The sequence below is a fragment of the Helianthus annuus genome, chromosome 13 (genome assembly GCF_002127325.2).
Source record: "Helianthus annuus cultivar XRQ/B chromosome 13, HanXRQr2.0-SUNRISE, whole genome shotgun sequence".
NCBI lineage: Eukaryota > Viridiplantae > Streptophyta > Magnoliopsida > Asterales > Asteraceae > Helianthus > Helianthus annuus.
This window is the reverse complement of record NC_035445.2, coordinates 169,654,676-169,669,344: the sequence shown is the minus strand read 5'-3', so window position 1 is coordinate 169,669,344 and position 14,669 is coordinate 169,654,676.

Here is a 14,669-nt window from a genome sequence, read left to right as displayed (position 1 = left end):
TTTAAACTACCGTAAATCGTAGTTATAAATCTTGATATTAATATTTTACCGAATCTTGTGTCGAAAACGGAAAGGTCGGCTGTGTTGACCGAGTCAACCGACTTGACTCGCTGAGTTGACCGGCTGAGTTGACTCGATTAACAGGGTTGGGCTGAGTCGAGCTAAAAAAAAACACTTGGGTCGTACCGAGTTGAACTGAAACACACCGACTTGAGCCGAGTCATCCTGTAACATCCGAACACGAACCTGAGCCATGGCTGTCCTGAACCTGAACCGAGTCGGACCCGAGTCTTGACCTGAACCGCTGACCAAGGTTGACACGTCTCCGAGTCGAACAAATTTAGAACCTGTTGAACCAAACTAGCCTAACCAGCAACAGCAAATCATCATTACCATTAATAACAGCAAATCTTCAACATCATTGACAGCAACAATCTGTCACCATCCTTAATCTTCAGAAAATTAGAAGTAAACGGGGAAAAGGGACGTGTGCTTACCGGAAAGTTGTCGGGCAGAAACAAAGACCGCCGGACCGAGACGCCGACCGCCAGTCCGAGACGCCGACCGCCAGTCCGAGATGCCGATCGCCGGACCGTCACCTCTGCTCCGTCTCTCTCATCTCCGACATTCTCTCTCTCTCTCTCTCTCTCTCTCTCTCTCTCCTCTCTCTCTCTCGTCTGCCGCCTCGCCGCCACCGTGAGTGGCGGCTCTCCTTTCTGCGTTTTCGTCGTCGCTCACCACCACGCAACAGTGGTGGTGGTGGTCCATCTCATCAACGAGGGGGGGGGGGTTGGAACCGCCGCCTGATCGCAGCTCCACCGGTTTCACCGGCCGGCGAGGAAGGGGGTGTGCTTTGTCAGCCGGTCGGACTAAACTCCGGTCACCGGAGTTCATACGGAGAGGGAGAAGTCGAGGGTGAGGGTGTTTGGCTTGGTGTGAGAGATGAAATGCTGGTTTGTTTGTGAAGAGAATGATTTCTGTGTGTTTCAATGAAATCAAGAGATGAGAGGGTATTTTATGTATGTATATTGTTGTTGTGTGTGTCTGTATGTTATCGAGAGAGAAAGAGAGTAGGTGAATTTGGGTTTTGATATTTTTTTGTGGGTATATTTGTGTGTGTATGCAGACAATGAGGGTCCTTTATATAGATATTTGAGAATTAAAGTTTCTATTGTGTATTGGTATTACATTCAGGTAATATATTTTACCCCTTTGAATCAAGATCTTTTGATGAGATTTTTCAAGATTTTGGACAGATTGCAAGATTTAGTAAAATCTTATAGATTTTGATAGGATCTAATACATTAGGTGTAAGTTTAGGATTGTGGGTTTTGGGTTTGGCCCAGGGCCCACAAGCCCATCTCATGTGTAAGTGGCCCGAGGCACGTTTTTAAACCGAAATCACCGAAGTCTAGTAAAGTAATATTTCAGAGTCAAAATCGTGTAAAAGTAAAGTCGGTTGCATTCGTAGTCGCGTTCGTGCGTCGATAACGGTAATATTCGCGAAAAATTACATCGTTGCCGTCTTTAATCCATTTTTCGAGCCGGTTTCAACTACGATTGCTACAATTAAATTACGAAGCTAGAATTTAAAATTTGCCGGCGTTGTCAGTATCTTGTACGGTATCAGTTCGTTGTCGCGTAATATTCAGCAGGTTTCTCTGTAAACCACCGTTCGCGCATTGTAAAGTCGTATAAACATTCCTAGGCACTCCAAAGGCCTAATTAAGTTCATTCGCGCCATGAACACTATTTATTATCACGTTAATTATCCGTTAATCACGTAATTAAGAGCCGTAAATCACCGATTGTCACATTCTCCCCCTGTTACAGAAATTTCGTCCTCGAAATTTAGACTATGTTATCTCTTCAGAATTGTGTTTCAAAAGTTGATGTCAAGGGAAACAAGATGTATAGATACAGTCACTAGTGTGACTAAGTTAACAGGATCCAACAACGAACAGGAACTTCGACCAATCGAATTCCACATGAACGTTTATAACATGTAAACGAGTTCTAGAAGCAATAACATCCACTGGATGAACTTAGAATCAACAATCTCAAATATAATAGTTTGCATGAAACGCTCGATCGTGATCAGCACAAGCTGAAAGTTATACCGACGCCTCCAGGTGTCATAATGAATGAATGAAACAATTCAATAATATCGGTGATCAAACAAGTATCACCTGTGTTTTGCATGAAACGATCGATCATGATTAGCCCAAGCTACAAGTTTGTACCAACACCACAAGGTGTCGTAGTGATTTAAACAATCCAATAATAGCGGTGATCAAACAAATTCACCGTGTTTGAAGTCAAATGAATGCGCAGTAAAGGGAATCTGAAAGTTTGTTCAAATGACATCATAGAATTTTTCAATTAAAAATGAAACATCAAAGAAATAATGTTCTCGATCGAAGATGAAGAAGCAATGAATATTGCAAAACATTCGATCGATGTTGAAAGGACCGTGAGGAGGTACACCGGAATATAAAAATGAATTTGTGTACCACTGTCTTAACACACTATTGTATCAAGACCGCTTTGGTATAATAAATCGAAGTGGATTTAAAACAAATTAATGAATAATTATTTATATCCATGAATATGATGTGTAACGAGATTAGCGCAAGCTTCAAATTAGTGAAAATCACCATCACATGGTGTCGGAATCAACAAATAACTAAATGGAGTCGTAGGCCACACAAGTCTACAACGACTCGGAACAAATGAAACGCTTGTTAATACGAATTTGAATATGATGTTTTCAATACATCATATGGTGTCTTGAATTGAATATGTGAAATGAACAAGTTCAAACAATTGAATTTGACTTCGGCGCAAGCCGACAATAATTGCATGTATCGACGAGAAAACTTTCGGCATGGTCACAACGAAAAACCATGTATGTAACTTGTAAAGAAATGATCGTGATACAATGACCCTTTAGAGGAGTAGAGATACGAAAATCTGCTCAGTAAATGTAAAAGTCGAAACTTCAATAAAAGAATTTTTGAGGACTTTACCCGGGGTTGCGTGTGATATCCGGTCGTTAAGTGACATTACCATGGAATGTCGAACATAGCGTACTCGTCATTAATTAGGTAGGGGGGAGAAATGCGGAGACCATCGTCTTCTCCCTGGCGTGATTCGTGTCGTTGTAGGATCGCGTGACAAGTTGTCGTTTCCTGATCGTTAGTTCTCCTGCTGACAGGAATCTAGCGTCGTCATTAAATTTGCGTCATCGTTCCTTCTCAAAGGCCTCGCCTCGATAGTCGTATGTGTCGTACTTTAACCTCCGTTGATGTATAGCTTAAGTTTCACGTATACCTGTGCACTAGCATTGTGTGCCGCGTAGAAGGTGATGTACCCCGACATCCGTTGACGTAGAAATTGATTTCCATGTATTCTCGCGCGCTAGCGTTTCATTTTGCATAGAATGTGATGTACTCCGACATCCGTTGATGTAAAATTGAGTTCCATGTATTCTCGTGCGCTAGTGTTTCGTTATACGTAGGCTGTCTGCTCGGGAAGTCAAAATATCATAGCCAACATGGATACTAATATGTGCCCGAGTTAATATTCGCGGTTCCTACGTGATGACCTTTAATAAACACACACATGCGCAAATAATCAATCATATAATCAAATAAACATGTTAGTCACCAATAAGCAATCAAGTAATTCCCCTAGTCCCACTAGTCTATCCTCCTAGCCTCTCAGACTGAATCTCCTTTTCCGAAGGTCTTAAATGCATGTTTCCTAAACTCTCAGAGTGTTGTGTATTGTATGTAATTGCTTTATGCACCGTCTATTAAACACCATAATAGCGTATTTTTGAAAACAATATTTTGACTGTTTGTTTTTCGGCAACGGTTGGTGATGCGTGTCAGTGTATATATGTTTTAGATATATATTTAAGCCCTTTTTACACTTTTAGCCAAGTTTTAAATTTATAAAACACGATATTTACTAACACTAAACACACATATGGGCAAGTGCACCCATCGTGGACGTAGTATAGTGTTGGTAAGATACCGAGGTCGTCCAAGGACACAAGAGCTTTTAGTACTGGTTTATCCTCAACGTCTAATCAAATCAAAAAGTGAGAAAAAAAATTTTAAACTAAGAAAATAAAAACTAACTAAATGCTGAAAAATAAAATAAAATAAAAACAGATAGACAAGATGAATCACTTGGATCCGACACGTGTATTAGTATAACCTTTGATTATTTTTGCACTTTTGCACTTGTTTAAGAGATTATCTTAGTTATTGTAGTAGGCCCCTCTTTTGAAGGCGACGTTTCCCTCAACCCAGTAGTTTGAGTCAGCAAGGATACAATCCTAAAGGGTCGGATTATTGAAAGATAATGAATTAAGTTATTAATGCAAATTGTGGTAGGCCCCGCTTTTGGCGGTGACGTTACCCTCGGCTAAGTAGTCTGAGTCAGCAGGGATACAGTCCTAAATAGCCGGGTTATAGTATTAATAGTAGTTAACTTATGAGGGGGTCAAAGAGTTTGGATCCCCGCCATCCAATACCTATGGATATTGAAGGAGATCCTACTAAATTTGACCCAGGTCCCAAGCAGGACCTCTAAACGCTGAACAAGGGCAAGACCCTTACCAAACCGTTCCCTTAACCCCCGACCAGGTAGCCAACATACCTCCATATAGACCGTGGAGATATGAATGGTGAAAATCTTTTATTTTATATAGACAGTAAAATAATGCCAAGACACCACGGACAAACGATAAGGAAAGATCACCTTCAACATAAGTAACTAGTTATTAAAGTCATTAATACAAAACCAAATAAAAAGTGCAAAAGATTAAAAATAAAAAGTATTATACTAAACACTTGTCTTCACCAAGTGATGTAAGAGACTTAGGCAAACATGGCCTTGATTGTCAAGAACTCTTACGATCAATCTTGGATCCCGAGACGACTCACACACTCTACGATGGACAATGGATGATGGTGGTGGATAATGGTGTTATGGTGGTGGTAGGTGGTGGATGAAGTGAGAGAGGTGGTGTGCCAAGGGATGAGAGAGAATGAAACCAAGCTCCTCTATTTATAGGCTGAACAGAAGGCTGGACACGGCGCCGTGCCCGTCTGACATTCTCTCTCTTCATTAATTGTAATTGCGAATTACAATTAATGCGCCTGCTGTACTTTCACCACGCCCCCGTGCCCGCTGGACACGGCCCCGTGGTGGCCAATGGAAGCTTCTACTGGTTTGTCTTTTCTGCTGCTTCCTGGGCACGCCCCCGTGTTCGCTGGACACGGGGCGTGTTCAGACTTTGTTTCTTCTCCTTTGCCTTGGGAGGTGCCGTTGAGGGTCCGGGCAGTCCACTTTTGTTCCTTTTCTTGTATTTATGCTAGAATTAGTTGTCTTTTTGCTTCTTTTGTGATTTTGAGCTCATTTCATCCTGAAAATACAAAAGGAAGACAAAAACACTCTTTTTCCAACATTAGTACTTAAAAAGGGTTAGTTTTATGCCTTAATTGATGTGATTTATATGTTGCATTTTACACACATCAAATACCCCCACACTTGAACTTTTGCTTGTCCTCAAGCAAAACTCTCTAAATGTGGCTTACACTCCCAAATGGAATAGGTAGAAGAGAAGGTTTTTAGCTTGTCCTAGAGTGTCGGGAATCCAAGGTCTTTGTAAGTTTTATTTTTACTTATTTACAATCCTATTCGTTATGATTTAATTTGAACGTTTCATAAGATAATTACTTATTTGGGCATAACATGCCTTATTAAAATTCCATTTATATACGAGTTCACATACCTCACGGGAGATCACTCAACACTCGGCCGAAGGTGTATATTTTAGTGAATCACTCGAGAGCGGCATGGAACTTACGCCTTCCATAGGCTTGCCAAGCAATCAATCCTCCTCCTTTTTAACTTTTTACCTTTGTAAATATCAAGAGGACTTTTGGGTGAAGGGTTAGGCTTGGGTTAAAGGTGGGTGGTTGGGTTAGTGGTTAGTAAAAAGGGCGAAAATCGTAAAAAGCGTCGGTTTTTGTCAAATGCCTTGTTTTTAGTGACTTTTTATTTTTTTGAAGTATTTCTCCAAACAAGCTTTTATATAGCTTTTGTTTGTTTTTGACTTCATCACTATTGTTTTTTTTTACGTCACATGAAAGGGCAAGTTTACGAAAAACCGAGCTTGTTACTAAAATAAAGGGTGAAAAATAAAAAGGTTTTTGGTGGGTAAAAAGGGTTTTGGGATAATGAAATGAAAGGTTTAGGCTCAAAGGGGCTATCTAGGGGGATTTTTGGGTAGTTGATAAAAAAAACGAAAAATAATGGTTTTGAAAGAAAAATGGTTAGTCCTAATGCCTCCATCATTTACTTACTTGGGTTTAAGTTGGTAAGGACCGGGAATGTATCGTCGTGGCAAGTTCTAGATTTGTAAGAACCAAGCGGCTATTCACACAAGAAACGAAAGATGAGCATTTAGTCTAAAGATGTGTATATTTTTATGCTCAATAAAGGCTCAAAACTCACTTTTGTGGGAATGGGTTTTTATGTGATCAAGTATATATAATCGAATTTTTAACTAAGCTTGTCATGCCGTTTCATAATTTTCTTATGTTGGTTCTTTGTTATTACGACGCGATCGGTTGTAAACTTGTAAAAATATAACCTTTTAGAACTTGTTATTCCCAAGTTAAACTAAGACAAGTAAATAAAAAATATGAAAAAAAAAAAGTTTTTGAAAAAATTTGGGGTGTTTAGCGGTTCCAATAGAGTTTTGTGTAAGGCTTGTGTTTAGGATTTTGCAAAATTCCAAGGTTTTAGCATCCCCCCCCACACTTAAATTACACATTGTCCTCAATGTGTCCAAAAATAATGTTTTTGGGTTGATTGGAATGTGTAAAAGTGGGTTTAAAAGCAAAGTTTTGTGTTACTGGCATCCTGGACACGGCCCCGTGTTGACCGGGCACGACCCCGTGGTCAAGTGCCAGTAACAAAAATTAGAGAATAGAAACAGAAGCCTGGACACGGGGGCGTGTCCGCTGAACACGGCCCGTGTCCAGTTACCTGAACTGGGTGATTTTCTGCAGGGGACTCAGCACGGGGCCGTGTTGGTTGGGCACGGCCCGTGTTGAGCCTTCTGTGATTGAGATTTTTGTCGGGTTGCTCTGTTCTTCTTGCATGGTTCCATTTTTCTCGTTCCCTTTTTCATCCATTACCACCATGAGTGTGTTTTATTTGTTAAAACAACCATCAATCTTAAAAACCGTCATAACATTGCTAATCATAGAGAGAGACATTACATTAAGATAAAGATAAAAGTACATAAATATTAAACTTATGGAGTTCTAGCCCTATGTTTTATTTTAATTTAGCAAAATTTCCAAGAAGCTACTAATCTTGGTTAGATAAGGCTTTTTAGAACTCCTTCTTCCCAGGCGTGGTTCTCCTCATATGTCGGCAAGCCACTCCTCTACCTCCCTTGGAAGGAGAAAAGAGGGCTCGTTCGCATTAGTTTGAGGAGTTTCAACTTCCGCTGGAACTTCTTATGGGTTTTCCATGGGAGGTTCTGCGGGAAAGTCTCCCCACCCGGTAGGGTTGTTAACCCCGAGTGCCAAGTTCCAGTCTTGTTGTGGAAGGACTGGTTCCATAGGAGGTGCTACCAAAATGTTTAACCTTTGGTGCAAAAGGTTAATCTCTTGGAAGCTGCTTTCAAGTCCCATTGTAAGATCGTTAATACGGTCAATGAGGACCTCCTCTACTGACGTCATTTCGTCGAGAGCTTCCCTCAGTGCTATCACGTAGTGCACAAGTGTAGCTTCAACGGAGGGCCTCCTTCCCCTTCGGCTATTTGAGGAATGAACGGATGATGTTTCGCTGTTTTCACTCGCCATTCTACGAAAAATAAACCAAAAGCAGTTTATATGACGAAACAGTTTCTGGACACGGCCCCGTGCTCATTGAGCACGGCCCCGTGTTCATCTTTCTGCAGAATTTTGGAGCAAGGAATCTTGGGTTTTTAAGTTATTTCCTGGGTTTATGTAAACTTTTTGACAGTAAATAACTTTAAACAATGTTACACAACATGTTTTTACCAAGATTTCATGATCAAAACTCATTGTTTCCTACCACAAAAGTTGAAAAAAATTCAAACTTTTCATGGTAGCTTTTGAAGAAAGATGAAGAAGAAGGAAATGTCTAGAAGAGGAAAGGACAAGATGGGTTGTTGGAAACTTCTTTTAGACTTACCTAGGATTGTTTGAGAGAAGATTCCTTCAAATCTCTGTCCCAAGTTGGTCCAAATGTGCAGGATTTTTGGTTGCATTTATAGAAAACGACAGCCTTCTGGACACGGCCCCGTGTCCGCTGGACACGGCCTCGTGTGCAGATGAAATTCTGACACAGTTTGTCCGTATTCTGACGTTCTGATCAGAAGGGAATCTTTTGGTGGACACGGGGGCGTGTTGGCCGGACACAGCCCCGTGTCGGAAAGCTGTTTTATGAAGTTTTGTCTTTACTAAGGAGTTAATTTATATCGGGTGGCTCTTGACTTGTTGGAACAACCCCAAAGTGCCTAAGATACCTTAATTGTCCTATACTAAGGCGAGAACGCAAGAGGTTATCGGTAAGGGTAATTCCTATTTTTATTCTAGGTAGACAAGTCCAACCCTTTTCCAGGCTCTCGTTAAAGAAGGTGTATGCCGAATCGCTCAGGTCTATGTATGCACCGAACGAAGTCGATGGGGAGTCCTTCACGGCACAATCGGCACAGGGACGACTATCGTCCACGTCTTTTCTAGGTAAAAAGGTATTTTCGGGAGCAACGAGGTTGTCGGAATGCGGTTCCAACATTTCCTCATGGTCATCATCTTGGGATGGATCTAAAAAATCCTTCCTAAGTTCTTTTGACCAATTGAGAAGTAGTTCTTCTAGTTGAAATAACTCGTTAAGGAGCATTTCTCCTAGAATATCTGGCTGGGCGCATTCGAGGGAGAAATAGTGCTTATTTTTACTTTCGCCCCTCTTAAGGTTACAAGGAATTGGTGGGTCTATATAGTGGGGCCTATAAGTGAGAAAATAACATTTTAATTCCTCATGTTCGCCTCCACATAATCGACACCACAAACCATAAGAGTGCCGAAAGTAAAAAGAATTACTATCACTCATGTTTGTGTCAGAAATTACCAACCGCCAGGATCTAACGGTTCTGTTTTCAGCAACTGAATCTTGGGCACGGGGGCGTGTTGAGTGTACACGGCCCCGTGTTCAGCCTACTGTCTGACTTAAAACAAGATTGCCAGTTCCAATGATTGAGCACGGGGCGTGTTCAGCAGGCAAGGCCCCGTGTTGAGCTCTGCAGAAGCTGAAAAACTAAGAAAAATTCCTAAAAAATTAAAGAAAAATAAAAATATGATTAGGCCGTTGATTCCTAACTTTCTTAAAATCCTTGTGGTAGGCCCCGCTTTTGGCGGTGACGTTACCCTCGGCTAAGTAGTCTGAGTCAGCAGGGATACAGTCCTAAATAGCCGGGTTATAGTATTAATAGTAGTTAGCTTATGAGGGGGTCAAAGAGTTTGGATCCCCGCCATCCAATACCTATGGGTATTGAAGGAGATCCTACTAAATTTGACCCAGGTCCCAAGCAGGACCTCTAAACGCTGAACAAGGGCAAGACCCTTACCAAACCGTTCCCTTAACCCCCGACCAGGTAGCCAACATACCTCCATATAGACCGTGGAGATATGAATGGTGAAAATCTTTTATTTTATATAGACAGTAAAATAATGCCAAGACACCACGGACAAACGATAAGGAAAGATCATCTTCAACATAAGTAACTAGTTATTAAAGTCATTAATACAAAACCAAATAAAAAGTGCAAAATATTAAAAATAAAAAGTATTATACTAAACACTTGTCTTCACCAAGTGATGTAAGAGACTTAGGCAAACATGGCCTTGATTGTCAAGAACTCTTACGATCAATCTTGGATCCAGAGACGACTCACACACTCTACGATGGACAATGGATGATGGTGGTGGATGATGGTGTTATGGTGGTGGTGGGTGGTGGATGAAGTGTGAGAGAGGTGGTGTGCCAAGGGATGAGAGAGAATGAAACCAAGCTCCTCTATTTATAGGCTGAACAGAAGGCTGGACACGGCCCCGTGTCCGCTGGACACGGCCCCGTGCCCGTCTGACATTCTCTCTCTTCATTAATTGTAATTGCGAATTACAATTAATGCGCCTGCTGTACTTTCACCACGCCCCCGTGCCCGCTGGACACGGCCCCGTGGTGGCCAATGGAAGCTTCTACTGGTTTGTCTTTTCTGCTGCTTCCTGGGCACGCCCCCGTGTTCGCTGGACACGGGGCGTGTTCAGACTTTGTTTCTTCTCCTTTGCCTTGGGAGGTGCCGTTGAGGGTCCGGGCAGTCCACTTTTGTTCCTTTTCTTGTATTTATGCTAGAATTAGTTGTCTTTTTGCTTCTTTTGTGATTTTGAGCTCATTTCATCCTGAAAATACAAAAGGAAGACAAAAACACTCTTTTTCCAACATTAGTACTTAAAAAGGGTTAGTTTTATGCCTTAATTGATGTGATTTATATGTTGCATTTTACACACATCAGTTGGAGACCATATTCGAGTACTAGGCGTTCTGTATATGTTCAATGTCTCAATGATCGAAGTCCCCAGGGGGAAAGGTGAGGTTAGAGCCTAGGTATCACAACAGAAACCTAATTCACTGTAACCTATAGCTCTGATACCAATCTGTCACACCCCGAAATTATCAGAGGATTGGCGTGACTGGACTGGTATCTTCATTGCACAGCGGAAGCAAATAAGCTAAGTCTTTCTAGAAACTGAACGCCCACTAAGTACTCGAGTCTCCAATGGTCCTCCTATTCCAACCGTGCCTTGACTTTGAAAAGCAACCTGAGAAAGAAACATGCGAAAAATCAACATAAAGTTGAGCGAGTTCATAGTTTGTTTGTAAAAGATTTGAAATAAATCTTTTGAGTTGTGAAAAAGATTTGAAATAAACCTTTTGAGTTGAGAAAGATTTGAAATAAATCTTTGGAATAACGGTTTTTGAAATAGTATTGAGAAAACGAATCAAAAGTCAATTTCTTGCCAAGCTATATGGAAACGTTGTGTTTGTAACACAATATGTTCATGAAAACCATGTATTTGTAAAGTCTTGTATTTGTAATGTTCGCATAACCGCCAATGCCCACCCTGACTTTGACTCCATACCCGCAAAATCTTATGCTTTGAATTTTGTATAAAACATGGTATTTAATTTATATGAATAAGTAGTTTCGTAAGTATATATGTCCCTGGTATGTAGCAATAAGGAAAAAAAAGAGATCACCAATGGCTTGCAAAGCCAATGGTATGTGTGAAGTGCAAGTAGGAAGACTCAAACCTAGCGGATTTATGCGTTGGGCACAAAGTCACCCCGAGGTCCGTACTGTTGGGCCTGGGGCTGGGCTCGCTACACCCAGATAGATCTACCGCTCCTGTCCCTCGGTCCTACCCTGAGGATTAATGGCCTCAAGTTTCCGCCTACCCACTCACATGATCTAAGTAGTAAACCCTCCTTAAGCTAACCATACCATGTATAAAAATGTCTGTAAGTGTCTGTAATCATTGTACATGTATTTTACCCCAGTCTCTAAGACTGATCCTCCCTCAGTCTCTATGACTGATCCTTCCTCAATCTTATCACCAGATGATCTCATCCCTAGTCATGAAAATCATTCACCTTTCGATAATACGCATTTATTTTGTAAAAACCGGTATGTTTAGTATAAACCTTTCGTAAATCATTTGAGTTTCTCAAAATCCCTTCGTAGTATGATTTAGAAATACGAGTTTTGCGTTTGTTCCAAAACTTTGTATGTTTTTGCAAAACGTGCATGTCTTTCCACCCCGAAAACATTTACAAAAACGTAAACAGTAAAAAGTGGGGGTTATGAACTCACCTGAATATTCCTGTGCAAAGCTAGCTAATTACGACTTCGTGATGTCGTTTCCAAGACTTGACTTGCTAGCGTGTATTCTACAATGTTCCTAACATGGAATTTCTTATAAGTTTCTAATTTATGTGGCAACAAATCTACGTGTTACCGAGCTCTACCGAATCGTTAACTGAACGATTCAACGGTTTGTTGATAACTTAATAGTAATGACTAAGTTATACTCGTTAAGTTTCGTATACTATATGTCGAATGTATATGCCGTTTAGGCGTTTGAAATAAATATAAAAAGTTATATTTATTTTATAGAATTATAAAAGAATCGTCCTTGGAAGTTTGAAATAAATATATAACCTATATTTATTTTATAAACGAATACAAGTCGTTTGATGTTTGCAATAAATATAAAAGCTATATTTATTTTGCAAAAGAATTGTCGTGAAACAAATACGTAAACTGTATTTATTTTTATAAAAGCATTCGTATCGTTTAATACTTAATACTTGAAATAAATATACAAACTATATTTATTTTGTAAAAACGAATTCATGTTGTTCGACATTCGAAATAAATATATAAAACTATATTTATTTTATAAAGCGAAGATGTGTTCGGCGTTTGAAACAATATAATTAATTATATTGATTTCATAAAAGACTTGTCGGATTTTTGGAGTTTAAAATAAATATAATAACTATACTTATTTGTCGTAAATAATTTTCGAATCGTTGTTTTCATGAGTTGTAAAGTGTCGTGGAGGTAACTATGTATTTTTAGGAAAAATAGGAACATTCCGATTTGATTTGTGTTATAATAAAACGTAATTATTTTACGGATTTTCTCGAAAAACGGGCAGAGTTTCCTATGTTTTTGGACGCCCCCAACAACTAAAGTGTCGTTATTTGTCAAAATTCAACCAAGATTCAAACAGTGTACATATATATTCAATTTATAAGCACGACAATAAGTAATTCCAAGTAAATTTCTAACTAAGAATTTACTAAATTGTTCGGTTCGAGAGCTCGTATATCACGTAATCCATTAAAACTACCGTAAATCGTAGTTATAAATCTCGATATTAATATTTTACCGAATCTTGTGTCGAAAACGGAAAGGTCGACTGTGTTGACCGAGTCAACCGAGTTGACTCGCTGAGTTGACCGGCTGAGTTGACTCGGTTGACCGAGTTGGGCTGAGTCGAGCTAAAAAAAAACACTTGGGTCGTACCGAGTTGAACTGAAACACACCGAGTTGAGCCGAGTAACATCCGAACACGAACCTGAGCCATGGCTGTCCCAAACCTGAACCGAGTCGGACCCGAGTCTTGACCTGAACCGCTGACCAAGGTTGACACGTCTCCGAGTCGAACAAATTTAGAACCTGTTGAACTAAACTAGCCTAACCAGCAACAACAAATCATCATTACCATTAATAACAGCAAATCTTCAACATCATCGACAGCAACAATCTGTCACCATCCTTAATCTTCAGAAAATTAGAAGTAAACGGGGAAAAGGGACGTGTGCTTACCGGAAAGTTGTCGGGCAGAAACAAAGACCGCCGGACCGAGACGCCGACCGCCAGTCCGAGACGCCGACCGCCGGACCGTCACCTCTGCTCCGTCTCTCTCATCTCGGACACACACTCTCTCTCTTTCTCTCTCTCCACGTCGTTCTCTCTCTCCTTCTCTCTCTCTCTCCACGCCGTTCTCTCTCCTTCTCTCTCTCTCTCGTCTGCCGCCTCGCCGCCGCCGTGAGCGGCGGCTCTCCTTTCTGCGTTTTCGCCGTCGCTCACCACCACCCAACAGTGGTGGTGGTGGTCCGTCTCATCAACGAGGGGGGGGGGGTTGGAACCGCCGCCTGATCGCAGCTCCACCGGTTTCACCGGCCGGCGAGGAAGGGGGTGTGCTTTGTCAGCCGGTCGGACTAAACTCCGGTCACCTGAGTTCATACGGAGAGGGAGAAGTCGAGGGTGAGGGTGTTTGGCTTGGTGTGAGAGATGAAATGCTGGTTTGTTTGTGAAGAGAATGATTTCTCTGTGTTTCAATGAAATCAAGAGATGAGAGGGTATTTTATGTATGTATATTGTTGTTGTGTGTGTCTGTATGTTATCGAGAGAGAAAGAGAGTAGGTGAATTTGGGTTTTGATATTTTTTTTGGGTATATTTGTGTGTATATGCAGACAATGAGGGTCCTTTATATAGAGATTTGAGAATTAAAGTTTCTATTGTGTATTGGTATTACATTCAGGTAATATATTTTACCTCTTTGAATCAAGATCTTTTGATGAGATTTTTCAAGATTTTGGACAGATTGCAAGATTTAGTAAAATCTTATAGATTTTGATAGGATCTAATACATTAGGTGTAGGTTTAGGCTTGTGGGTTTTGGGCTTGGCCCAGGGCCCACAAGCCCATCTCGTGTGTAAGTGGCCCGAGGCACGTTTTTAAACCGAAATCACCGAAGTCTAGTAAAGTAATATTTCAGAGTCAAAATCGTGTAAAAGTAATGTCGGTTGCGTTCGTAGTCGCGTTCGTGCGTCGATAACGGTAATATTCGCGAAAAATTACATCGTTGCCGTCTTTAATCCATTTTTCGAGCCAGTTTCAACTACGATTGCTAAAATTAAATTACGAAGCTAGAATTTAAAATTTGCCGGCGTTGTCAGTATCTTGTACGGTATCAGT